Source organism: Triturus cristatus, chromosome 5_1 (genome assembly GCF_964204655.1).
Source record: "Triturus cristatus chromosome 5_1, aTriCri1.1, whole genome shotgun sequence".
NCBI lineage: Eukaryota > Metazoa > Chordata > Amphibia > Caudata > Salamandridae > Triturus > Triturus cristatus.
Genome location: NC_140587.1, coordinates 398,658,736 through 398,686,643, shown reverse-complemented (window position 1 = coordinate 398,686,643; position 27,908 = coordinate 398,658,736). Strand labels below are relative to the sequence as shown.

The 27,908-nt window shown below is 45.8% G+C and overlaps 1 protein-coding gene and 1 long non-coding RNA gene across 3 annotated transcripts in view; one reads left to right on the top strand and one right to left on the bottom strand.

The window, feature by feature from the left end:
• The window catches only part of RIMS2 (regulating synaptic membrane exocytosis 2), a 1,922,267-nt gene that overhangs the window by 6,814 nt on the left and 1,887,545 nt on the right, over positions 1 to 27,908 (top strand). The gene's annotated exons all lie outside the window — the stretch shown is intronic.
• The window catches only part of LOC146830932 (uncharacterized), an 84,679-nt gene continuing 84,370 nt past the window's right edge, over positions 27,600 to 27,908 (bottom strand). The window contains exon 3 of the long non-coding RNA XR_014961500.1: positions 27,600 to 27,813. This is a non-coding gene — a long non-coding RNA (uncharacterized LOC146830932). The remainder of the gene's footprint in view (positions 27,814 to 27,908) is intronic.

Below are 27,908 nucleotides of genomic sequence, written 5' to 3'. Positions count from 1 at the left end.
TAAATACGATTTCAAATAGCATTGACATAATATTTTTTTGTATATTCGCATATTATATCTTTTAAAGGTGAGTTAAAAGAGGAAAGAAAGATCCAGTCTTGAAATTGTTGTGCTGCAAAGCATACGAATCTTCCATTTACTCTATATAGGTGTGTGGCTAGCAGTTCTTCTGGAGGCACTTAGACACTGTGAGCACATTTGCAACTTTTATTGCACATATTAATACAAATTGGCTCATCCCAAAAATATTTATGGTTTCAGAATGACGATCTTTCGGCCTTAATGCCGCAGATTAAATTTACTGGTTCTCGGAATTTACACAAGTTTGACACTCAAGTATTGCAGATTTTCCCTAGCATTCAGTGAAGAGCTAGGGGTGGACATTGAATGTTCTCTTCTGAAGTGGCAGGTAGAGTGGCCTTTGGGAAGGTAGTTAACATCCAAGAAGTCATAACTTTTTGGGTATTCACCAACCGTGAGAAAAATAAAAAAAGTGATGGCTGGTTTGCTTGAATTAATGTCTTTCACTGGTAATTAATTGCGCTACATTTCAGTACATTTCTCCTAACTTATTGTCACGCTCTAGACAGGGATAATCCTAATGCAAGTCAGCCATGGTCCTGTCTCAATAAGAACAGTCCAAACCTGAACTCCCAGATGTCACCAGCCCTTCCAGTGATTTTCTCAACTCAAATATACCAGTAAATACACTCCAAAAATGGTTGCAGTGAGTGTGTACATGAGCACGAAAGGGCACAATCCCATCCTCCTCTCATTTTTCATGGAAATGGATTAAGAGTAATTTCTACAAATATATTTTCATCGTGTCTATAAAAGGAAAATTGTGCTTTTGTGTGCTATACACATTTTTGCAACACGTACTCCTTTTGTGAAATAACTGTAGAGTAAACATCATCACCTTGTAATCGGCAAGGATTGTATTCTTTGACATTCTGTAATTATAGGATGAATTTGATAAAGTTGGTGATGATGATCCACATTTCTGGGCATGTAAGTGGGCAGAACATGTTCACATTCCCCTTTGGGACATCAAAATGATATCATTATTATTCTGCACCTCATTTATGCTTACTGCATTCTAATTCTGCTACGGGCCTTCTTTTGTTCTCCACGTAAATCTGGACCATGGATATTTGTTTCATGACTTAAAATCACAAAAGACAATGGACTAAGCAGATAGCTGCGCATTTAAAAAAAAAATCACAACAAGTAGCTGAATCTAGAATGTGAGCATCCTGAAAACATTCAATTTCAGATCAAGTCCTTTGGTATGTATAGGACCCAAATATGACTTACTCCACAGACAAGTTTAATGTTCTGTATCACAGCAACCTCCTCGAACCCATATAGTTTGTATCCAGGGGACCAGGAAATGTCCTTTGAAGTGCATCAGGTTAGTCTAGATAGTAGAATGTGTGTTACAAGAAAATTCATTGTGTGTGATTGGAGCTTGATTAAGGACTTCTTTGTCTGCCTTGGATCTTCTGTAGTCATGTACAGGAGATCCCATGTTCACCATTATGCTCGGGACAAGCAATTTACAGTTATTTTTGACCCGCCTGGACTTACACAAAGTGCATGTTGGCGTTTGGAGTGTTGGTGTAGGGCAGAGGTATCCGACCCTTTGTAAGCAATGAGCAACGTTTATGTATCAATTGAAATGAGAGCAACATCTGAACTATAATAGGATGTGAGCATAGATGGTTTGGTAAAATAATCAAACCTTGACCAAGCTCTCTAATGGGCATAACTTACTCAATCACAACATATAAATGAACATCAATTTGCAGTATGTGGGGGGGGGCATTTAAAGTAAAATGTGAACGCATTTGAAGCTCAAGGTACAGCGAGTGAAGGCTACGCTGTGTTTATTTGTTTTTACTTATGCCAATTGATGAAGTCTTTTTCTGCATAAAGACTTGAAAATAGTGTAACGATTACAATATAATTCTGCAAGAGAGTTGATGGCTCTCCTCCAAGTTCATTTAGTAAATTAGTGACAAATGGTGCATTTTAAAGACCTGTAGGACAGTGGTAGAGATATAAAAATGGTTAGACTGAAATCCCATTTTACATGAAGGTTTGGGGTTCTACCCAAGGGAACGGTAGAGAAATTTAGTTGTAAATTATGTATTCCAAATACTTTCTGCACCAACATTGGTCAAACCTTAGTAGGATTGAAAGATCACGTAACATGGAGATGGATGGGCGTTCTTCTCAGTGAACACATGATAACTATAGATTATTAGGTTCATTTTAAATGTGTTAGTTTTGTCAAAATGCTGTAGTATATAAAGCCAACTCCACAGGTATTTGGAATTGTCTTCATCAGTTGTATGGGTGGTTTCGTAGGAGATGGTGCATTTTGTAGCCCATTTAGAAAGTAACATTGTTAAATTTTGGTAAGGTGTATGACCCTTTTAAATAAAGGTTTTGGCTAGTTTTGTATTTTCTATAATGCCCTAGTTATCACATTGCAAGTTTCCATAATACGTATTTTACCACACTTTGCTGTGCGTCCACAATTCCTCTGATATGCAGACTTTTCAAATTCCATAATAGCCCTATAGGTTAGTCCAGTGGCATACTTAACTACCCTGTGATCCAAATTTACCACTTGTTTTTTACAGTCTTGTATCAGGCATATCAAGAGTCAGTGCAACTTTGTAAGATACATATAATTGACTTCAAACTGTGAAATAAAACAGTTCCACAATTCACCTCGATTGTACAGACAGGGTAAACTACACTTTCACTGGCTAATTTTTAATATGTTATTATTCCATAGTGTCAGCCGCAGACCTTGACAAGCAGCCAGGCCCACAGTAGCAGGAGTTGCCCTTTGACAATGTGAAGGCACACCTAATTTATAAAAGCGCTCGTAGTTGCATCCCTATCCATGGCTGAATTCACAATTTAAGGGTTCAAAACGAAAATTAAAGAGGGAAAATACACTAAACAGGAATTACCCGTTGTGTCAGGTAACATGTTGACATTTTTCATTATGTCTCAATTAGCACAGGTACATTTCTAATTTTCTACAGCGAATATTTCACAGTTTTCTGTAATTGCCAGCTAGCACACTTTGCATTTTTCCAAAATGCCCAAGTTATCACTTCACATTTTCTTTAATCCTCATATGTATTTTGCAAGTCTCCTCAACACCAGCAGTAACATTGTCCACCACTGCCAATTCCATAATGCCCTGGCACCTCGTTCAACATCCACTAATTAAATAGCACACACAGTTAAAGTTTCCATAATGTCCACCTGGCACACTTTTGCTGTTTTCAATAAAGCTCCCAGTAATGCACACATGATAAACTTCAATAGGCTAAAGCTATCACATTGCATGGTGTTCACTTGACTCTGGCCATTTGGGCCAGAGGTATGAGAAGTTAAGGGACTTTACTGTGGTCAGCTTGTTTGAAGTATTGATGGAGTCTGGACCTTTGATACTACTGCTTGATCCGGTAGGTAATGAGAGGGTTTTAACACTGGAAGGACATGGGCTAGATCTGGTCCAGTGCCAGGAGCTAGAAGGCTGGAGTAGAGGCATTCTGTATGTTTTACTCCACCCCCCCCCCGCCAATCATCAGCAGCTACTTGATGCCTCCTGTTTGACTCCAGGCGGGACTTCAGCAGGAAGTTTACAGCACCCTTTCTAAGAATGAGCACACAATTAAAGCAAATCTAACCATGACGCCTGAGGAACAAGTGTCAGTGAAATTGCAACACTGAGAACAATCATTCAGTTGATATGATTCTTGTAAAGTGCTAAGTCCCAGTTTATCGACAAGCATGAAAGCAGTAAACCGGAGACACCTATGCTTTAATACATTTTGACAATAGATAACTATTTTGTAGACAAATGAAATCCTGTATAATTTTCTGATTATTCTGCCACTTGTAGGATATCCCAGTGTGTTCCTCTAGGGCCAAGTGCTTTTGTCACTAGCCAGTTCTTGTATTTACTGCCTTTTCGTCTTTAGTGATATTATGAAAGACTCGTAAGGTCCCGGGGTCTATATCTCCAATATCTTTCAAAACTGCCTTCTCAAGAGTGAGAATTTCCACTGGGATGGTGGAGGCAGGTGGAGTAAAGGAAGATTTTACTCTTAGTCCTGTGTCTCCTAGTTCCTCATCCTGTTGACAATTTCCCTCAAAAAAGCCTTTAGTTTGATTTTTTCTTATAAATTAGTTTACCTCACAATTGAGTTTGAATTTGTCCAAATTGGCTGTGGGGACAAGCCTTTCTCCAGTACCCGCATCTGTGGAGATGAGCGGGTATGATCAGTGAGATTTACTACTAAGCTGGTCGGTGGCTCAGACCTGCTTGGTTGTTCACATCCATGGGCATATCTTTGGTCATACTCCTGGTGGTCATTCTGACCTGCTGAGATGTGGGAGCCCATTGGACCTGTGTTCCCTTTTTCATCCTGCCTCTCGGGCGTCCCTCGCCTGGCCCTAAAAAGGATATTTGTTGGTTGTGTAGATTATTCGAGTAGGAACCCTGTGCTGGTCTCCAGTACTCTAGTGGTGATGGATGCATCTGAGGTGGTGGGTGACCATAATAGTATGGCACAGGGTGTGCTGAGGAGCCATTTTACGTGGCCCATCCTCTCCCTTGTCCATATCCCCGTCCAGAAGTCCTTCTGTAATTCCTCCTACCTCTGTGGTTGTCATTTGTGCCTGTACTGAAGTCTGAGCTATTAGACCTTGTGTCTGAGCAATCACTATTGGTGGTGTAACCCGTGTTCCGCCCTGACATGACGTAATCGTCCTTAATGTACCAGAATACCTGTACATGTGTGAAATTATTGGGATCTTTTTTCAACTCCTGAAATTTAGTCTAAGTGTTGCTTCGAAATCACTCGTAGTTTGGTTGAGTTCATCCAGCCTCTTCTTGAGGCTGGATGCAGATTGATATGACTTTAAACGGACTTTGATTGTGTGTATTTCGGTTTTCAGTGCTTGTGACAGATGGGTCGGTGTTTTTATGATTAAAACAAGCCAGTCCCTTGTGCAATGCCATGAAATCAGGAACCAGTCTTTTTTGAAGGCTTTATCATGCTGGAAAATAAATGGTTTATTGCGTACTATGAGATCACAAGGGGCTGTACTCATTCATAAATATTCGGTCATCATTATGCCATGTATCATGGTCTTGATCTAAGTTCTTTTTTGCTCAGTTAATTCATCCCAATTGGTGTTGTCTATGCCCATTTCTAGATTGTTAGTACCTTCAAATGGAGATATTGTGGCTAAGATTCTCTCTAATTCCTTGTCCGAGAAGGAAAGTCCAGTAATCTCAGCCATATCTTTCAAAGTAGTGGTCAGTGCCCTGGATGGAGATGTGAGATATAAACTTAGAATCAAAATTTGCAATTTATTCAGAAAAAACTCCCACAGCTGCACACTGGCTGTATATTTATCAAGAAAGGGGGAGTATCAACCAAAATGGGAACTCAGCTGTTATGAGGAGACTAACCCTCCACTGGAGAAAACAAAGGTTTTCTTGTAAAACCCTCACCCACAAAGGTTACCCCTTGGTGGCATGCTTCATCATCGAGTCAATCCCTTTCTGTTATGGAACTGGGTGTGCTGCGACCTACGGAATATGCGGGAGCACTTTCAAGAGTATAAAATGATAAAGAAGGTGGAGACAAAATAGGAGTGGGAGGTGTTCTATGCTGAAGTGAAAGGTAAAAATACCCAGCTAGTAGGTACAACCTATTTCTTCTGGCCTTTGGTCGGTATGATTAAAATCAGAGGGGAGACGGAAAAGAAGGATATCTGCCTGCTTTTCTAAAAGGTTAACATGTTTCAAGCCATACCCCTATTGGCTTTTTATCAGGACCTAGGGAAACTAGCTCTCTGGTACAACTCCTGCTGTGTTACGTTGAACACACACTCATTGCATGCTTAAAAATTAGTGCATATACATTTGCCACCTACTTGGTGATTATTGTCTGTATCTCTGTGGTAATATAAGTGTAGAGTTAGTCTGTACAGCCCTGCATTCGTATACATATTACTACTTTTTCCATGTGCTGCATAGCACTTTTGTCATAGTGGACACCTCTGGGTGAAGAATTATGTGAGACAAATTAATCTAATCCAAATAAGGTCCAGATTCTTGGTGACACAGCAATTGAAGCACACATGCGCACAACATTTAGTATAACCTCTTCTTGGCTGCCACAGGTGCTGATCCTCTATGCGCACTCTACTAGATCTGGATGCACCAGTGCCTTCATGAATGTTGTGAGGTTAAATGCAGTGAACTTCACAACTATCTTATTATCCAAAATAACCATTGATAAAGAGTGATAAAATCCACAGCGTTTAGGCATATGTTTGTTTAGGCATTTTTCTTTGTGTGGTGCATCTTTCCTTCTTGATAGCTTCTTTATATGCCTTGAGCAGCAACAGGAAAGCCAATACGAGAATAAAGAGTTGATAAAATGCACCATCATTATGTCTTGCACTTTTGCCTTAGGTAACTTAAAGGCTGGTGTTATTTATTCCATTGTAATAAAACGATCCAAGTTCACTTGTCCTTCCACCAATGACGAGTACATTTGGGTCTTATCACACATAGTAGCATACCATAGTGTGGAATTTAACAAAATATCTACTGGTCCAAGGGGCAGGTTGCTTCATAAATCTACTTGTTCTGTACCAAAATCCACTTGTCCCTTTTGTGCCATGTAATGCGGCATCAAATTATGGCAACAATCTCATTATATAAGAGCTCTAAAATAGCCTCTCTGATTATGCCAGGACTCCTTCCATAGTAGGGTTTGAATACTAGCAATTCCCTTATGTTGCCACGTTTCTGCAGATCTACATACTGGGGTTTTAAGGTAATGGTGAGCAATAGGTCCAGGGTTGGAATGACCTTTTGAGTCTGTGCAAACCTACTAACTTGCATGTTTTAAGGGGTTTCACCAACTCTTCTCTAATCTTTTCCCATACTTAGAAAGGTTGATATTTACTCCCGACATTGTCAGACTTAAAACTTCTTCCAGGGTTGGGAAAAAAGTGGTTGGAGGGAGAGTGAACTTGCAAATACTCAGATTTTTGCATGAGCAAATCTAAATCTGCATATTTACTCATGCTAAAAGCAGTTTGCAGATATTTTCTAGGAGTATTATTTCTTGGCCTACTTCTGTGAAGGCTTGTGCATTCACAAAAGCCGTATATCTGTGCTTAATGCAAGGACATGGGTACACTTTTGAGACTTTATTTAATAATTTGGACCCTAATTAGGTCTGGCGTTAATCATTACCTTTTGTGTTTATTAAAATTCTGTCTCTCTCTCTTTATAGGCCAGCTTCACTGTGAGTGACCATATTCTGTTCTTTCACAAGAAGCATATCAATACATAGTCGTTATGTTCAGTGCCAGGAACTACTGTGCTTTTGCCAATGTTTGTTATAATGATGAGGACACAGAAGCTCCCACACCAATAAGGTTTTACAAAAGCCATGCCAAAACAATGCATGCATTGTCAAAACTAAAAGGCTGACCAACAATTTCAAACCTATTGACTTTACCAATGCTTGTTTATTTTTAAGTTACCCATAATCTTATTAAAACTGCTTACCCTGATTTTCCATTATGAATATCTTTGGGAAATACTAGCATACATCAACACATTTTACTAAATGATGCTGCAAAGAAATGGTACCTACAATTTTACAGTAGTTTAGCGAAATGTTTTTGCATTTTTTGTGAACATTTTATTTTGAAAGCAAAGAATCATCAATCTTGCTTTCAAGTTTTTGTAAATATTTGCTCCTAATCAGACAGCATTCTGGGAGCATTATACATAGCCTCATGTTGCTAAACATTGAAAACATGTGTACACATTTTTATACTGGAACCACTGTCAGTAGTGCAGTCTGAGGCTACATTTACTTAGAGCGCTCACCCTAATAATCAAGGCTTTGCATTATTGAACCATAAATACAAGCTTGTACAGCATTAGCACATGGCCAGAAAGATTACCTTAACTGCAGGCAATGTCTTTCCCTGATTCATAATGTGGTACTCTGAACTGGCAGCCAAAGGGTTTGGTAGGGGGTTGGGCCTACTTGTCCCAAGGACAAAATACACATGACCACTTGTCCTTGAGCTCAAACAATAGGTCCTGTGCTTCGGTCTATAGGAATTCCACATCCCTGTCCATAACTGGTGTATAGAGGGTCTTATACTTATGTAAAATTACATTACTGATGTTTACCTTTGACCTATAAAGCAAACACAAGGAGATGATGGACTGAGTGCTGAAATGTTTCAGACACTCGCCCCCAGTCACAGATCTGGGTTGAATCCATCATCGTTCTTTAGCTCACTTCGCCACCCCAGCTCAGACCCAGCTATATGCAAATCAGTCTTGACCCTGTGCCTCATGGGAACAGTCCAGAATGAACTGCCAAGTCAGGTCTTCCCTGGACCAGAAACAAGCATCCTGGGACCGGTTTCGGGATAACACCCCTCATCAGCCAGGCTAGCTTGAATCCAGTGGCAAAGAGAGCAAGGGACCCATGTCTGGGAATACCCTGCCAACTTAGGGCAAACAAAGCAAACACAAGGAGATGATGGACAGACTGCTGAAACTTTTCAGACACTCACCCCCAGTCTCCTTGTGTTTGCTACCTTTGACCTATAAACGGCAGGTGCTCAACAACATACTGGCCTGACATCTCTAGCCTAGTATATAGCCAGCAGTATTCAGACATGAACTTCAGTTCTCACCTGGCTGTGATGTCCATTTTGGTTTGTTGATCCCATATCTGCCTAAGGATAGTTCTGCCTTGGATTCCTCCCTCTGAGACATATTTATATACCTCTGATGGACACTTTAGACAATTGCCACACCACAGTAGCTCAGTTCTCCAGCATCATTATTTTCCCAGAAAACAATAGAATGATCAGAAATATATGGAGAAGACCAAATCCATCGGTGCATCAGTGAATCTTTCCGGCAACACGCTGGGCTCCCACCGGCACACAGGGACCCCGCCTTCCTCCAGGCACGATCTGCCTGACTTCTGGCGAATGTGTACGGAGCGAAGTCTCCGTCGACTTGGCCTCTTCCCGCTTCCTCAGGCAAGGCTCCGCCCCTATCCAGGCAGTCCGCCTGACTTTTGGGACGCCTGCTTTTCTTCGGGGATAGAAAATGCGGGGTAGGCTCCCGCCTGTCTCCTGAGATGAGTTTCCCCAGGATTTTGGAACCTCCTCGCAGCTCGGGCCACTTAGCAGAGTCCCGGCTGCGACAAGTGGGCACGGCCAGGAGCGGGAGAGCACTTCCTACGTCTAGGCTCTCCCCTCCGTTACTCAGGCCCTAAGAGAGGGGGAGGTGCTGCCCACGATGCAGGGCCAAAAAGCGCTCCTCTCCGTTCCTTGTGCTACGGCTCCTTAGCATCGTAGGGCAGGATCCCCCAAACCCTGGGGGGAAAACAGGTCAGGCGCTCACCATGCGCTAAGCCCCAGAGTCCAGAAGGGCAGAGCTGGGCCCAGGCAGGCCAGCTCACAGAGCCCTCCAGCAGAGGGGCAATCCCTTGTGGCGGTTCCTCCTGGGGCCCAGCAGTCCAAGCAGGCACACTGCTCCAAGTAAGCACCAAAAGCAACCAGCCATGGGGTCACAGCCCCAATATTTATATCATGCTCTGTCTTTGTTCTGCCATGGCAGAGGGCTTGGTGAACCAGTCCCAACTGGTTCTGGGGGGTACTGAAGCACTTTCTATACAGTGCTCACACCCTCCTTTGTCAGGTTAAGCTCTGGCCCCAGACACACCACAGGGGAGCGGAGACAGCATTGAACAAGACAGGCACAGACCTAGTCAGGGTCAGGGGCTACTCCTCCCACTACTCCAAATGCAGATCTGCCCATTCAGCCTAGCGCTGACTCACCCTGCCCCTCTGGAGCCACACAACTCACCAGCCCCTGTCACTCCAGAGCCAGACATGCAATACACATCAGGCAGGCACAGACACATAGCACACAGAAATGCCAACTTCTAAAAGTGGCATTTCTAAAATAGTGATAATAAATCTGCGAACACCATTACGCAGCATTTATTATTACTATTCCAAACATGACCACACTGCTCCTCTCGTTCCTATGAGAGGGCAGCCTCACAGTAGTGAGAAACCAAAATGGCTGTTTGTCACTACCAGGACATGTCACACAGTTAAGGCACATGTCCTACCTTTTACCTACTATGCACCCTGCCCATAGGGCTAACTAGGGCCTACCTCAGGGGCGACTGATATATAGTAAAAGGGGGTCACAGACATGGCACCCACTTTATGTGACACGTCATGGCGGCAGTAAACTGCTTGCACAGGCCCTGCAATGGCAGAGGCCTGAGACAGGTTTGAAAGGCTACTTTGGTGGGTGGCACAATCAGCGCTGAAAGCCCACCATTAGCATTTAATTTACTGGCCCTGGGTATCTGAGATACCACTTTACAAGGGACTGACAGGTAAATTAAATACGCCAAACAGGTGTAGACTAATCTTACCATGTTTACCACAGAGAGCACACGCACTTTACACTGGACAGCAGTGCTAAAGTGCCCAGAGTCTTAAAACCACCAACACCAGGTCAGAAAAAAGACTAGGAGGAAGGCAAAATAGTTCAGTGATGACCCTGAAAAAAGGGCCAAGTCTAACAATTAAAAAGAAATATCACATTTAAGACTTTTGCATCAGAGGCACGAGAACCTCAGTCACATGCAATTTAGTCATTTCCTAGCATCACCCGAGGGGCTGCAGGGATCTGCATTACTCCCCTGCAAGTGACCCTCCCCTCTCTATTTCCTGACAGTGAGCTCATTGTGAATCTGTTCCGTGCGAATAGAAGATTATCCAGACTATCCTTGAAACCGGTCGCTCGCCACTTGCCATACATGTACCCTTATTCACCCATCTCCATCCAAGCAGAATTGATCTTGTTTTTCTTGCAACTAATGTCATGCTTCACTGTACTGAACTGTCTCATTACCAACCCAGAGACTTGAGTAGGCAAAGCCTGAACATTCATGTGCAGTACACTGATTGTGCAAAGCTCTTTACAAGCATTCACAGACTTTGAGATAATTTGACATAATTAATTGCATTTTTTAAGATCCCCAAAAGGCTCTATCATGTTAGTACTAAGGTTCTTAGCATCTTTGCTTTCCCAGTTAAAGGGACCCATTACTGGTGCTTTTGAAACGATGTGCCATTTCTATGAACGGCCCAAAGCTCTTGATGTATTTTTGGTCCCCTGGAATACTTATTCACTGTTATCTGACTTGCTCTCTCCCGTGGAGAAGGTCTTAATAATGCTCTTTTCTGCTCGTACTCCTCATTCTTACTCATGCACCTTACTACGGTGGTAACCGGCCTCATTAGAAGGAGCATTGTGATATTATACAGGGGAAAACAATAATAATCTCAAAACAGTAGCATTCGTGCCCTTAATGAAATGGTAAAACCCATAACAAGAACCATTGTGGCTAAAGGTGATTAGGAGTACTTTATCACATATAATTTAAAGCAGCAATGTGGTTGAATATCGTAATTTTGACATTTAAACAGTGGAAATGTTTATACGGTATCACATGAGATAGACCGCTCCTTTGGTCGAACCTAAAAATAAACGAGGTTAAGAGCATAATACCCCCATTATATGCTCTGGCACAGGACATATCTGTACTTTGCACAGATCATAAACCCATTTTGAAAGTTTCAGGAATGAGGGTATAGCTGGGGAAGTTCTGTGATGGCTAAGAGAGGGTGAGCTTAGCAGTACTGAGCTACTTCACGATCTTACTGTAGAGTGTAAACGGGGAGGATCACAGTGGTAAGGATGGTGACGCAAAGGGGAAATATTCGTGGTTCAGGTGATGACTTCGTTGATCTGTAATTTTTACATGGAGCTGCTGGGTGTCTGATAACTGAGGGCAGAGCCTCAGTTCACTAGCATTCTGACACATACAGCTTTACCTCATCCGTTGAGAATATCCATCACCAGAGGATATGCCTCATGTATGAAACGATGGACTGAATGGTAGCCCAAACTCATTAAAGGTGGCTGATATTATTTCAGGCAATCCACCTATCTCTCTTTTGTGTTTTTCATGTATGAAGGCATGGGTGATAAAGAAAATTAAATCCAAAGGCGTGTTCGTTTCAAATTGAAATACCAATTTCTCAATACTGTCTTATCTTTCAGCTAAGTCTATAGACCCTACTGAGGTCAATTCACCAATGATTTGGGGATATCTTATCATTTGATTCAAACTGCAGTTTAATTCTCATACTCAAAATTTGGGTAGAGCTATTATGGAACTGCAAAATCAATGCTACTGCTAGTTTTGTTAATTAAACGTTTTTAGAGGGACACAATGCCGTTTGTTAGCTTGCTTGGGCAGACCCAAAGTCTTCGGTAGGTCTCAGAAGCACTAACCTGCTCTTGCAGACTTATTGATCTCAATACACATCTCTCATATTCCTAGCTTGTGTGTAATCTCATTCTTCTTTCAAACCAGTTGCGTTTAATCAGTCTATGGTGGGCTAGGCCGCAGGTTGTGCATGATAGAATGTATTTATTAAGTGGTCATTTCTCTTTACCTCAGTCCACAAAAGTGTCTCCTTTAAGTCTCTCTCCCGAATGTCTGTAGAAATCTAGCGATTAAGCTATCGTGGTTAAAATGTTGCTAGCAGGCCCTACTTAAGGCATCTTTTTAGAAGAGTGGTAGAGGGCAGGTAAATCAATTTGTAGAGTGGTAAAAGGTCAAATTTTTAATACATTAATTCAAAATACACAGATATTTAAAGGAATGTTACAACACAGTGAAAAAGCATATTACCTCAGAAAACACTGAGGTCATACAATTGGATTGGGGATGACTACAATATTTAACAGGCTGCGTGGATGGATACAAAAAAGTTAAGAAACTGTCTAAATGTTGAGGTACAACTTAGGTTAGGTTGTAAAATGTCAACCAGCCCTAGACCTAAAGCCAATCTCATCCAAGCTATACCTTCATCGGATTTTAGCTGGTGGTTTACCTTTTGTGAACTTGGTTATATTTGCAATTAATGTTTGGAATCATGTTATCAAAGCTTTGCAATGCTGTTTCTCCGTATGGAGTCTTGACTGCAGTGTCTCTTACTGCACTTCTTGTTGGAATATTCTTCTGCTCAGTAGGCCACTGTTTAACTAATCTGTTAAAAGAAAAAAAATCTACTGACTGAATGATTCCAGCATTTCTAGTTCCATATATTTTATTCAGTAGTGTTCTATTTTGAAGGCCCCAACATTAGATGGTCTGCAATTCATCCAGAAAATGTGTATGTTTTTCCAGAAGCTGTAGCATGCATAATATGTGGAGTGTGCTGCTTTGTACAATCACACAGTTTTTAGTGTATTTCAATTTATATATCATTCTTTTTAAATGCTTATTTGTCTTACCTTTAATTTATAAATCCCTATCCTATATCCTTATGAAGAAGTGTTGAATAGCTTTAATTAATTTCACTGAAGTTGTATTTGATCACTCAAAATATTTCAAGATTGGAAATCACAGGATCATGGTCCTTCCTAGAAGTTGCATGTTTAAATTGTTCCATATATGTCTTCAAAATAATCTTCAATCATGCGCGCGCCACACACTGCCATTCTCTAAGTAATGTAATTGTCTTCATCTGTGTTTAGAGTGCAAATAGAATAAGTAGAAATGTACAGCCTCTGTATACTTGACTGCAGTCCAGCTGTTAGCGTTATAGCCTTTATGGTGTTGTGACTGAGAAAGGGTAGAAACATAAACAAATGCATAAAATATATAAAATGCACACTAGTTAATGGAGATAGTGAGGAGCACGTTTCCTTAACTGGCTACAGTGGAACTAGACAAGACAAATGTACAATTGCTCTTACAAATGTACTGTTGCTCCACAAAATGTACATTTGTCATGGTAAATGTACATTTGTACATTAGAATTCATATAATTACGGCCATCAAATGAACATTTTTAGTAAATGCTGTAAAGTCTCAGCGCACCATGACAATCACAAATATCACATAAGCACAGACACATTTTAGAAGTCCATAAAAGAATCTTTATTTGTTTAGAAAAATACATTATAGCACAAGAACATATGGACCCATAACCAAATTTAGATAGAAGACATACGTATCTTGGACACCTGTGTACAATTTTATCTAATTGCTGTTTTCAAGTTTCTTAATTGAATGTAAAAAAGTTTTTGCCGGAGTTAATATTACAATGGGTGCAGACTACAGTATGTACTATAAAATACTATAAATGTACTGACATACATCCATTAAGGTGTTTCTGAAAACGAAATATAGTACTATGCAAAACGCACAATTCCTAAATAATTGCCAGCACACCTCAGCATCACAGGGGGCCTGACACAATACATTATTCGGCTAGAGTAAATATTTCTGTATCGCGCTACCATGTGATTTAGCTTTGAAATCTCCTTAACTGACATACTCTAGTATATTTGAGACATCTGATACATCTTTTTTGTCTTGCAGTCTGCTATTGCATTCTCAAGTTCTATTGAGAACTTTGCCCCAATTTAAGAAAACATTAGTAAATTCACAACTCTCATAGACTATGCCAAGTCTGTTGTAAACTTTGCGTATTGCCGGTATTAAACTACTATTCCCAAACAGGCTTTATTTATAACTGTCTTGAGCAACAGCTCAAAGTGTATGATATATGGTAAAACGTGCCATGCTAGTTTTAAGAATCCTCCACATTTTATATTTACTTTAGAAATACTTTAACTTTAAAAAAATATATATTTTATTAGCCGAAACGAATGGGTGGAGCAGTCTGGTATATTGTGCCATGAAACATTGTTCACTTCAAATTCGTAGATTATACAGCATGCACAAGTATGCATATATGTTTGTGCTATGTTTTTGGTAGTTTCCCGTTAAATATAAAAAACGAAGTGATGTTTACTTCCCCTCTCCCTCTTCCCTTCCCCCATTCCTCTTCCACTTCCATACAATGGAACAATATCGGCATCATACCTAGATCTACAAATAATATTCCTCTCTACAAACAATGCTATAATTGAAGTGTATAATTCAATGATTCCCAACTGGTTGGTTCCGTTAAGAATCGGTTTCTATAATTGGCGATAGAATATTCTACGTTTTTCATATTGTACAACCAAGGAATAAAAGTTAAAGGGCAGAGGAAGTTACAGGCGTTCATCATTTTTGTTTCGGGATTTCAGCTTCTCCAGCATTACATCCCAGGGATGTGCTGATAAGATTTTCCTTAACCCTGCAAACTTTTCCCTGTGCAAATGTACACTCTGTGTTTCTAGTCATGTAATAGTTACTGAACGCCATTTAGTAGCAGTGTGTGTGTGTGTAGGAGGGGAGGAGAGGCTTTCTTTCGCTTTAAACGGTGTTCCTGGGCCAGTCATTTCTTTCTCGCCTCTTCTGTGAATACTGGACTAGCTGGGGCTCCTTCCAACTCTTTCTACATCAGTGACATCTGGCCCATACATTTCTAACTTGAGTATGCAGACAAGTGTGCAAGTGCACTTAACACACTTAAAGGGCATCCCATTTGTATGGACTTTACCTAAATCCTCCCCAGATGCACCCCTGGGGACACCCATGACTCACACCTAAAACTTACAAGTGTGTAAATTATGCACTCTCAAGTAAGTTACACACTGACGTATCCCAGTTTTTGAACTTGTGTAAATACGATGTAACTCCTGCAAGCATAGTTTGCACCCATTTGCGGGCATAAGTCAGTCATAAGTATGTACATTTTCTTTGTACATCAGGCTCTTTGTTTTAGCTATACTTTCAATGCCTGAATATGAGAGCCCGTGTGCACTACCTACATGAAAATGAAATCAATGTTTGTTTTATATTTTTTAGTACGCATGTTACAGGATACTACACATCTCCCTGCCCCACGCTTTTTAAAATTATTTTCGCACACCTACATGTACTATTTAGTCACGGCGAAGACGCCTCTGTCACGAATACGTATTTACGTTTGCAAAACCTGTTAAACAAAGACGAACGTGGACTAACATCTGGAGGGTGTGACCGAAGAAAACGGCCTTTGCAGACAGCACCAGATGGCGTGTGTCAATACACCGAGTGTGCTTTTTCTAGTGGCGAGTACTTGACCAACTCTGCACTTTTTACCTCTTATCATCCTGTTCAACCGTGCAAAATTGACCTTACTTGGTTTAAATGATACTTTGCTTCATCCTCTGTAAACTTCAAGTAAAATGAAAGCAAGCCTGTAGTAGTTTGTACGTTTATTTTCTTTGTAACATAGCTCTTCCCTGCTGGCTAATTTTAAACAGACGTTCTGGGTGGACTGGATCCTACTCAAATCAGCCCAGATTGCTTCCCTCAGAACTGAAGAAATATGTGATGTGAAAAAGTTAGATTGATTGAGGTTCATTTGAAATTGTTTTAAATGCATGATAGTTGAGGAAGCTGCTAATGTGGCCTGATAAACACAGCTATTTTGCGGTCGCAAACTCTGTGATTCACAAAGGCTAGATATACGACCAAGAAAATTGTGCATCGCAAATTGCGACTCTTTTGCAAGTCGCAATTTGCGAGGCGCAATTTCCGATGTACAACAGTGTATTTCACATTGTTTGCGATTCCTAATGGGGTCGCAAATTGCAAGGCTCATTTATATTAATGAGCCTCTCGCAATTTGCGAGCCCATTGGGATGGTGGCCTGCTGGGTTTAGCAGACCACCATGTCTGGGACTGCTTTTTACGAAAGCAGCTTTTTTTTTTTTTAAATGCAGCCCGTTTTCCTTAAAGGAAAATGGGATGTATTTAAAAAAGAAATATGAAACTTTTCAGTTTCATTTTTTAAGCGCAGGCAGTGGTCTCTGGGACTTGAAGTAGGTGGTAAACTGCGAGTGTTTTGTGCACCAGGTAATAACCCATGTACCCGTACTTGATTAGCTTTAGAACATGGTCCATCTGTAAAGTTTCCACAAGAGCATTAAGGCTGCAGATAGTATGACCTTTAGCACCATCAGACCTTAGTTATTTTAAATGAATAGTCTCTCTTTGGACAAGGTTTGCATAGAGTGAATACTGTTCTTAGGCATTACTTTTTAAGACTCTGTAGTGTATTTCTCATGAGAGTTCACTGTCTGCAACCATTGAGTAAACACTGTTTATAGTGCCTACTTTTCTTCTCATAACCACTGCATTTCTCGACACTGAAAGATTAGATGCAGGTAAAGGCTGTCCGTAGGAGGGCATTAGTTATGTAACAAAAGTTGAGTATCTGGAGGATCTTGGTTTTCTCTGAACAGTTGGATACAGATTGAACACCTTTTGCAGTTGGGGTTAGCCATGTAGGTGCAGTTGACTGTTAATTTGAATTCGGCTACCCACGAAGTGTATAGTGTAGGCTCAATGATGTACATAACACAAGCTTGCTTCACCTAAGGCAGAGGGGTAAGACAGGGGTGCGTACTAATTCTGACGTCCCAAAGCTGGCAGGAAGGAGGGTTCCGGCAATTATGTTTGCGGATGATACCCTCCTCCTCTCCAAGTCGCCGATGGGAATCCAGCGTGTTCTGGATGGCTTTGTGGACTTCTGTAGAGAGCACAGACTGGAGATTAATACTACGAAGACCAAATTTATGGCCTTCAATCCCCCGCCTAGGTTCCACTGCATTCCCCGTATAGGGAACAATACGTTAGAACGGGTTAACACCTTTGAATATCTTGGTGTAACCCTCAATGAGAAAATGGGGTGGGGTCCGCATCAGGAGAAAGCAAAGCTAAAACTAGTACAACATGTGGGTGGGATATTAAGGCTGTTGGCGAAGAATAGGTCAACTCTTAAACCTATAGGCCCTCCGCTCCACATTTATAGGGCGCAAGCCAGAGGAGCCGTTATTTATGGCAGTGAATTATGGGGCCACAAAGTCTCGTCTTGCTTGGCAAAGGAGGAGAACAGGTTTCTCAGGTGCTTAGTAGCCCTCCCTCCAAGCACACCTTTAGTGCCACTAAGACTTGACTTAGGTATTAGACCCCTGGAAGAAGATCTGGCGCTTCGCCCTCTGATCTACTGGCACAGATTGTGGGCGGTGCCCGAATTGATCCATTATAGGCAGGGCTTGCAGGAAGTCCTTAGCCTTCCGAATTCGGGGAACATTGGTTGGCTCAAATTTGTAAGGAGTAGTCTGGTGGGTCTAGGCCTTGACACCCTATGGAATGATCCTCTAGATGCTTGCCCCAGGCTTCCAAAAAAGGCCCTCACTAAAATGTACTATGACTCCAAGGCTCCCACATTCCACCCCTGCACAACCCCTGGGACCCTCACGGAGCAATTTATTTGTATTAAAAATGCTTATAGCCTGGAACCAGCCCTGGACAATATACACCCAGTACTAATAAGGAAGCTGTATCTGCAATGGAGGCATGGGTCCTTGCCAATCCGTGCACTCACTAGTCACTGGACTGAGTCCGCACCTAGCACTTGCCCGGCATGCAGAGTAAGTGATGAAACTGAACTGCATAGAATATTCTTTTGTCCGGGCTACAGTGAGGCGCGGAGAAAATGGATCATCCCCATTTGCAGGAACTTGGGTTTTACTAGGTGTCATGAAGCCTTTAGAATCCTCAAGAGTGGGGCGTGGCCAAGATGGCGGGGTGAGCGGACGCTTCCTCCCGTAGCTCCTCCGGCCCGGCCAAGCTAAAGCCTTTTTGTTATGCTTTTCTCCCCCCGCTGAGGCTCAGCGCGGGAGAGGAGCGTGGCGGAACATCAGGGGCACACATCGGTGCTGTTTTGGTCCGGATCGCCCCGGGGGAACCCCCCCAAAGGTTCGTCTGAGATCAGGGGACGACGGCGGTGAGCCCGAGGGGCGGAGCGTATTGGAGAGCTGTCCGGGCGCCTCGGTTGGGCCTGGTGCTGAAAGCTGCGGTCTGGAGGGGATCTGGCCCGCCGCTCGACGGTGACTGAAGGAGCCTGGCGGGAAGGGGCCCGACGGTGTGGAGGGCTTGGGACGGGTGCCCCGGCACTCGGACTGGTGACGGCGACGCCTGGCACTGCGGAGGCCCTGACCCCTAGCCGAGGTACGGCGGACTCCTTGTTGGGGCCGGATCATCTGGCCCCCTGTGCGTGACTAACGGGGGCCGGTGGTGGAACTTATTTCACGGCGGGGCACCTCGGAGGCCCCGGGGGTGTCGCCGGGCCTAGTCGGTGTGGCTTGCTCCGCCCGGCCGCCATTTTGTCCCCGAAGGAGCAGTGGTGGCGACCTCCGCTGAGCCCTGGATGCTGGCTGCACACGACCTCCCGATATTGCTGTCTTGACTACCGGAGGGATGAGCTGTTGGGACCCCCTCGCTGCGGCCCCCTTGGTTGTCTCACGCTAGCTCTTGCGGCTGACGGTGACCGGGCTCGGCCGCCATTTTGTCACCTGTGACGCAGCGACCTCACTTGTGGGGGATCCCCCGGCCCGAGTGCTTGTCGGCGGCTGAGCATCTCTGGGGCGCCTGGATCGGGGCCCGACTGCGGAGCTGACGATGGCTGGGAAAGGAGGCCCGAAGAAAGGGGACCGTACTCTGCCGGACATGCTTGGCAGGGCCCAGCACTTGCGGGACAGGACACAGCCCTCGCCGGGGCCCTCCCGGGCTCCGGCGGATGTGACTGGAGGGGAGCCACCCGTCACGAGGGCCTTCATGGAGGAACTGTTTAGCTCCCTCAGGGAGGACTTCCAGACACTGAAGCGGGAGGTGGCCAGCGAGGTCCGAGAAGTGCGCAGAGAGGTGGAGGGCCTAGGTGAGCGTGTGGAGGCGGTGGAGACGGAGGGCCAACAGCGAGCGGAGGAGATAGTCCACCTCCAGCAGGACGTTCTTCGCCTCCGGGAACAGTGTGTGGAGCTCCAGGCCCACTCTGAGGACCTCGAGAACAGATCTCGGAGGAACAACATCCGAGTGCGTGGCGTGCCGACTGCGGATGAGGGGTCCGATCTGGGGGGCTATCTGCGGGCCCTGTTCCGAGAAATCCTGGGGGAGGCCGCGGACTTTCCCATCAGCATCGACAGGGCGCATAGGGTTGGCCGCCAGCGCCAGCCATCGGCACCCCCACCGGACATTCTGGCCTTCCTGCCCGACTTTCCACTAAAGGAGCGTATCATGGCTGAAGCCCGCAGGAAACAGCCCCTGACCTTTCGGGATCGGCCGGTGGCGCTGTACCAGGACCTCTCTGCCATCACTCTCCAGAAACGCAGGTCCTTTAGGATTGCCACTGACTTTTTGCGCGAGCATGAGACGCCGTACTCTTGGGGTCACCCCTTCCGCTTGATTTTTCGGTGGAACGGGGTATTGCATCAGCTACGCTCCTTGCAAGACATTTGTGGTGTCCTGGGGCTCACGGCAGCGGAGGAAGAGGGAGCTACGCCGTCGTGGAGGTCCTCGGAGGGACGGAATCGGCGGAGGTCATCGAGGCGGCGCTCAGCGACCAGTGCAGGGCGCCCGGACTCCCCTACCATTAGGGCGGACATGGCAGACGCCCTGAGGGCGGCGGCCGGGGACTCGATCGGCTCCTCTAGCGTGGCCTTGACGGCCTAACATACACTCCGGGGGGAGATGTCTTTAGCTTCTTAACATGCTTGGCACGGGGCGGGGGGGTTGGGGGGGAGCGGGCGGAGGTGAGTGGCTGGACGTCCACTTTGCTATTTTCTACGGACTTGCCCGTTTTGGGGCTTGACTGAGACTATGGGGTGTTTGAGTTTGGGGATGGCTAGTTGCCAAGGTTGTGTTTTGGGTGGGGGAGGGGGTTGTTTTGGGGTTGGGAAGGTCCCGTCCGATGTTGTCTTTGCCCGCTTTGTCTTGGCTTGTCCCGCGCTGCGGCCCCGCGCGCCCCACCCGCTGATTCCCTACCCATTGCATGGCGCTCCCGATCCCTGCGAGGAATGCCGGGCCTAAAGGTAGTGACCCTTAATGTTCAGGGTCTGAATAACCCGGTGAAGCGCAGGGCGATCCTGTCGTTGCTGGAGGGGACGCAGGCGGACATTTGCCTTTTGCAGGAGACACACTTATTGCCCCGAGACTGCCACAGGATGCGCTCTGCTAAGTTCCCCACCCAGTTCTTTTCCTCGGCAGCGAACAAGACGGCAGGGGTAGCCATTCTCCTAGCGAGCTCCTTTCGGGGGGAGGTGTTGCATAAGTGTGCTGAACAGAAGGGGAGGCTCCTTGCGTATCGCATGAGCCTGGGAGGCATAGCATTTACGGTTGGCTCCGTTTATAGCCCAAACGAGCACCAGGAGCGCTTCCTAGACTCCGCGCTGGTGGATGTCACTGCTTCCCCGGACCGACACGTTATCTTGGGCGGAGACCTCAACATTGTCTTTGACTCTGGGATGGACAGATCGGCGCAGCGCTTCCCGCAGACGGGGGAACTGTCCCAGGCTGGGAAGGCCCGAATTGCGGACATGGACTTGCATGATCTCTGGCGCTCCCTGCACCCCACGGATAGGGACTACTCTTTCTTCTCGCACGCACACCGCACTTACTCACGGCTGGACTACCTCCTGGTGAGTGGACCGATGCGTGCCGCTGCCACGGCGGCGGACATCGGGGTCCTGACCCTGTCTGACCACTCTCCAGTTATCGGCGTTTTCCAGTGGCCGGCGGCCTCCCCCTCTCGGGGGGTGTGGCGCCTCCGGGACACACTTCTACACAAAAAATCGGTGGTGCAACGCATCGGGGAGGTCATACAGGACTATCTCACTCACAATAGCAACACTGACACCTCGCAGGCGACACAGTGGGCGGCATTGAAGGCCGTCCTACGGGGGGAATTCATCTCTATCTCTGCAGCCGAGAATAAGGAGCGACAACTGAAGAGGGATGAGTTGACGGCTCAAGTTCGGGAGCTTGAGCAGGTCCACCGCCGTACGGGAGCGCCGAGGGTCTGGAGGCAGTTGAAGGCAGCGAGGAAGCTCCTCTCGGCTCTGGATCTTGATAGGGCGGAGTACGCCGCCTTACGTTTGAAACATGCCTACTACACTGGGGGGGACAGATGTGGCAAGCTCCTAGCACACCGGCTCCGGGTCGCGCAACAGCGCAGCGTCGTGAAAGAATTGGTGGGCGCGGACGGGGGGGCTGTCTCCGGGGACGCGGAAGTAGCGGAGTCTTTCCGCGGCTTCTACGAGGCGCTGTATGCTGAGGAGCCCTCCCCGCCACGGGAGACCGATAGCTATTTGGAGTCGGTGACCCTCCCGGTACTGGACCCGGCTCAGGCTGACCACCTGGAGCGGGACATCCATGTGGAGGAAGTGATTTCAGCTATTGCGCGGCTGAAACATGGCAAGGCCCCGGGCCCGGACGGGTTCACGTCGCTATTCTACAAGACTTTTTGCACGGCCGTGGCCCCTGTCCTTACGCGGCTGTTTAACTCTTTCTCCGCACCGGGAGCCATCCCTCCGGATCTCCTGAGGGCGACGGTCGCGGTAATCCCGAAGCCTGGGAAGGACCGGGCCCTTTGCGGCTCATACCGGCCCATCTCTCTCCTAAATGTCGACCTCAAGTTGTACACGGGGATTCTCGCAGCCAGGCTGGGTCCACACCTCCCCGACCTGGTGGAGGCGGACCAGGCTGGTTTTGTGCCCGGTAGACAGACGGTTGACAACACCAAGAGGGTGACACATGTTCTGGAGAAGGCCTCAAGGATCTCGGGGGAGCGGATGTTGTTGTCCGTTGATGCAGAGAAGGCCTTCGACAGAGTTCACTGGCCGTATCTTGAGCGGGTCCTTAAGAAACTGGGAATCGGCGATAAGTTCCGCACCATGGTATTTAATTGCTATAAGCATCCTTCAGCGTCGGTGCGGGTAAACGGGTGTAGCTCTGGTAGCTTTGCCATCGAGCGCGGCACGCGGCAGGGCTGCCCTCTCTCGCCGCTCCTGTTTGCCCTCTACATGGAGCCGTTTGCTCAGAGGATTCGTGACAATCCGGATGCTGTCGGGGTCCGGATGGGCCAGTACGTCCACACCGTCAGTCTCTATGCGGACGATGTCCTGCTGACTTTGGACGACCCTAGGAGGTCGCTGCCTACTTGCCTCCGAGAGTTGGACGCCTTCGCGGGGGTGGCCGGCTTCAAAATGAATATGAGCAAGTCGATGGCACTGGACGTGTCCCTGGCTGCGGAAACCAGGAGGGATCTTCAACGGCTCTTCCCCATGCAGTGGTCCTCGTCCACGGTGCCGTATCTGGGGATTCTGCTGGCGCCTACACTGTCGGAGATGGTTACGGCCAATTATGCCTCCCTCAGCAGGAAGATCAAGGACGAGCTTGGCCGCTGGAACAAGGGCCTGCTGTCCTGGCTGGGGCGAATCGCGGCGGTCAAAATGACGGTGCTGCCCCAGATACTATATCTTTTCCGGGCCCTTCCACTCCAACCCCCGGTGGGCTGGATACGACAAATGCAGGCTGACATCTCCCGCTTTGTCTGGCAGGGCCGCAGGCCACGCATGAAGAGGGTCCTCTCCACGCTTGCTCCGGAAGCGGGGGGTCTCGGCATTCCGGACCTCCGTAAGTACTTTCAGGCGGCACAGCTCCGCTATCTGGTGGAGTGGAGCAGGTGGGAGTCCGACAAACATTGGCTCTTCCAAGACCAGGCAGTGGCGGGCCGCACCTTACAAGAGGTTCCATTCCTGCGCCGCGCGCACCGCCCCGCTAATCTTTACGCTTCCTTTGTTACGCGGGTCCCCCTGCGTGTGTGGGACGCGGTCTGTGAGGCCCGGGGCCTTACCACCTTCCCTTCGCCGCTCACGCCCATTGCGGGCAACCCGGACTTCTCCCCTGGGATGGAGCCGGGGGTTTTCTCCCACTGGGTGCAGGCGGGCTGCAGGGCACTCTTCCAGATCTATGGCCCGGAAGGAGTGGTTCCTTTTCAGCAACTCCGCCAGGAGTTCGGCCTGACGGAGCTGGACAGATTGCGCTACATGCAAGTTCGGCATTGGGCCCTCCAGCCTCAGGTGCGTGCCGCCGCTGCCCGTCCAATTACACCGTATGAGCGGTGGTTGGCTACTCGGACCTCCGACGCTAAACTGATCACTGATCTGTACAAACACCTACAACCCCCGCCGTTTCACTACTACAATCCGGGGAGGGAGCGTTGGCACAGGGAATTGGGTAGGACACTCAGCCACAAGGAATGGGACAAAATTGCGTATCGGGCGCGGCACTCTGCATACCACACGGGCCTTACGGAAACCTTCACTAAAGTGTCCACATACTGGTACTATACCCCGGAGAGACTGTATGAAATGCATAGACACACTGACAAGGGGTGCTGGCGGAGCTGCGGGCAGGAAGGTACCCTTACACACATCCTATGGGATTGCCCAGTGCTGACCGCCTACTGGAAGGAAGTTCTGGACGAGGTGGATGAGCACTTTGGCATAGAGCTGCCGCGCCTCCCGGCGTATGTCCTGCTGGGCCTCCCCAATGACCTAATGTACCCACTGAAGTCCCGCAGGGGTAGGCAGATTGCGATAGCGCTGGGGTCTGCGGTTCAGAACATTCTGATCCACTGGCGCACATCCACCGCCCCCTCCATCACCGGTTGGTTGCACAGACTCTGGCATGTGCTGGGGATGGAGAAGCTGTCGCTTACGGTTGCGGGGGAGATAGACCAATTTGAGGAGCTATGGCAACCCTTTCTAGCGCTGCTGTCCACTGAATTCCGGGAGCTCACCTGCCCGAGGTATCTTAGGCTTCTCAGGCTGCGGCCGCCGGTGACCCCGGCGGACTAGCTTACATGTGAGATGGGGACCCCCGGCGGGGGGGGGGGGGGGCTGTGCGGGGCTTCCTGGTTAGGGCTACTTTGCTGCGGGACCATAGGACGGGGGGAGGGGGGAGTGTTGTTGTTTTTGTACTGGGAGGATGGGGGATGGGAGGGGGGGGACTGTGTTCTGTTGAGGGGTTGATTGGGGGGGGTTTTATTGCTCTGCTTTTGGGTGTCGGATACGCGCGTGGGATTCCACAGCTTGTAATTCTAGCGTTCATTTACTGTGTTCTTCCCTCTGAGCCAACGCTTCACCTATTGCCAACCCTCTGGAGATGCATCCCTTCTTCTTTGACTGTATTCCACGTATCCTGCCTCCTGTCCCCCTCCCCCATGGTTTGTTTTGTCTCAATAAAAACGTTTTAAACATAGAATCCTCAAGAGTGAAATGGCTTCCCATATTGTGTTTGCTGTGGCCAAATTTCTGGGGGCTTTCTGGCATACAAGGAGACGGTACCTGAAAACGCTCACCTGATTCAATTTGTACTGGTTTAAACTGTATTTGACTGTTGTAACGAGCGGCCATGTAGATGTCCTGGTCGTCTAAATGTTTTAAATATTTTAACCACTTTTTAACTAATTTTATGCATGTTTTTAAATATTTTTATAATAATATAATTCTATGCATCTTTTATGGAGATATTCTCCGAAATAAAGTTTATTTGACTTGACTTGACTTGCTTCACCTAAGGGGGTTGTATGTGTGGTGGCATTAATTGTGCTTAGGGCTCCTGGTTTTATGTGTTTTTAAAAACATTTTTGTCTGTATTTATCCATATTTATATTTTGCTTATTTTATCTGTATGTTTCCATATTTATTTTATGTTTTGTCACAGATTGAAGCAGAAACTGGTATATTTCCACTTTTATTCATCTGAAAAATGTACACTCTTACCTGAATTCCTGACATAATCTATATGAACACCCACATATGATAAATCAAGACATATATATGAAAACATACAAATTTTAATATCAACTTTATGCATATCTACTTCTTTTGAAGCCTTTTGAAGCCTTATTGCTAAAATGTCTTTCTTTTTTAGCCCCATTCCCCGTGGTGGGGAGTGTAGGGAGTGACGTGTCCTAGAGGTGACTGATGTGGAGTGTAGAGTGTGGTGTGTCAGAATGGACTGGTGTGGAGTGTTGTGAAGAGGCAGGTCTTATAGTGGAAAGGAGTGGAGTGTCATATAGTGGAGTAGAGTGGTATACAGTGGAGGGTCATAGACTAGAGCAGTGGTTCCCAAACTTTTGACTCCTGAGGACCCCCATTGAGTCACCACTGGAAGCCGGGGACCCCCAAGCAATTTGTAGGATTTAAATTTCAAACATTAAAACAGTAATTCAAAGAAAATAAATAAACGTGTGCACTCAAAACAAATACTCAAATTACTAAGAATTTTAGGGGCATATTTACAAGTCCCTATCGCCACGGTAATGTCACTTTTTGCGATGTTGCTGTGGCAATAGGGGCTTTGCCTTATTTAAAAGGCAGCGTTAAGCCACTGATTGTGGCTTAACGCTGCCTTGTAAATAAGGCCCTCTTTCACGCAATGCTTAACGTGAAAAAGGTGGGCAGTGGGAGTTGCAGTGGGCGTTTCACTCCAACACCCATTGATTTTGACGCTGCCCTCTATTTACAAGGTCAGCTTAAATAGGAGACAACACCAAAATTAAGACCATGAAAAACCTGGTCTCAACTTGGCGAAATGAGGAGAAGTGCCGTATTTCTCCTCGTTTTTGCTTTTTCCAACAGAAAAAGCAAAACACCTTTGATTGTTTATGTTCAGGATGGTGACCATTCCTGCACATAAACAATCTTTAATAAAAATGACGTTTTGTAACTTCCATGTGTGCTGCATTAGGCAGCACTCATAGAAGTGACAAAAAGGCATTACAAAATTGTTCATGTGCAGGAAGTGGGAACATAGCAGCATCAGGATAATGATAGTCTGGGAATAAACATATGTTGCTAACTTTTACCATGCAGTTTGCAAGCAGCTCTTTGACAGTTCATAGGACACGGCGCTAGATTACGATTTTCCCTTATGAATTGCACAGTGACAAAAGAATGTCTGTGACAAAATCCGTAGCCCACTGACCTATGCACATAAAATGCTGTTTTTAAAATGCATTGTACACGTTCTTTGCAGTAGGCATATTAACCCTCTGTGTCACATTAGATAAGTCAAAGCTGCCACTAGACAAAACTTTCCTCTCTCTCCAGCAGGTACATTAATCACTGGCATTTTCTTGACACTTTTATAGTTGCTCGAAAACTGCTAATTTTACAAGGAACTTTGCAGTGCTTTTAAAACTGCTTCCTGCGGACCCCCTGGGAATGTGCCACGGACCCCTGGGGGTCCTCGGACCCCAGTTTGGGAAACACTGGACTAGAGTGTTGTAGAGGGAAGTGTTGTGGAATTGCGTGTTGTAGAGTGGAGTAAAGTGTTGTAGCATGGAATGGCATAGAACGGTATCTTGTAGAGTGAAATGACATATTGTAGAGTGGAATAGCGTATCAAGGAGTGGAGTGCCATGTTGTAGAGAGGAGTAGAGTGCTGTAGACTGGAGGGACATAGAGTGGAGTAGAGTGTTGTAGAGTGGCGTGTTGTAGGCTGTGTTGTATCTTATTTGCATCATAATGGCGTCACCACAACATTGACCATTCTGTTTTATATGTACATAATTACATGAGAAGTACATGATCCATGAGTTAATTACAAATTATACAATTCATAAGCGTATGTAAATTAAAAGATAAAGGTCACTCCTCTTGTGTCATGCATGTTATAATAGCCCATACAGCAAACTTATTGTTCAATAATTCAACGACTGTTCATAGCGGAATCCAAGTGGGCTACAGGCATAAAGATGTTCCAATATGGATGATCAATGATTATATTCTCTTCTGAATCCCAATTTGAATACCTGTGTGGGAGTAAAAAACACCAGTCATTCAGAACATACTAGTAAAAGCATAACAATAGATTAAAAATGCTAAGTATAGCTTAAACATATAAAAG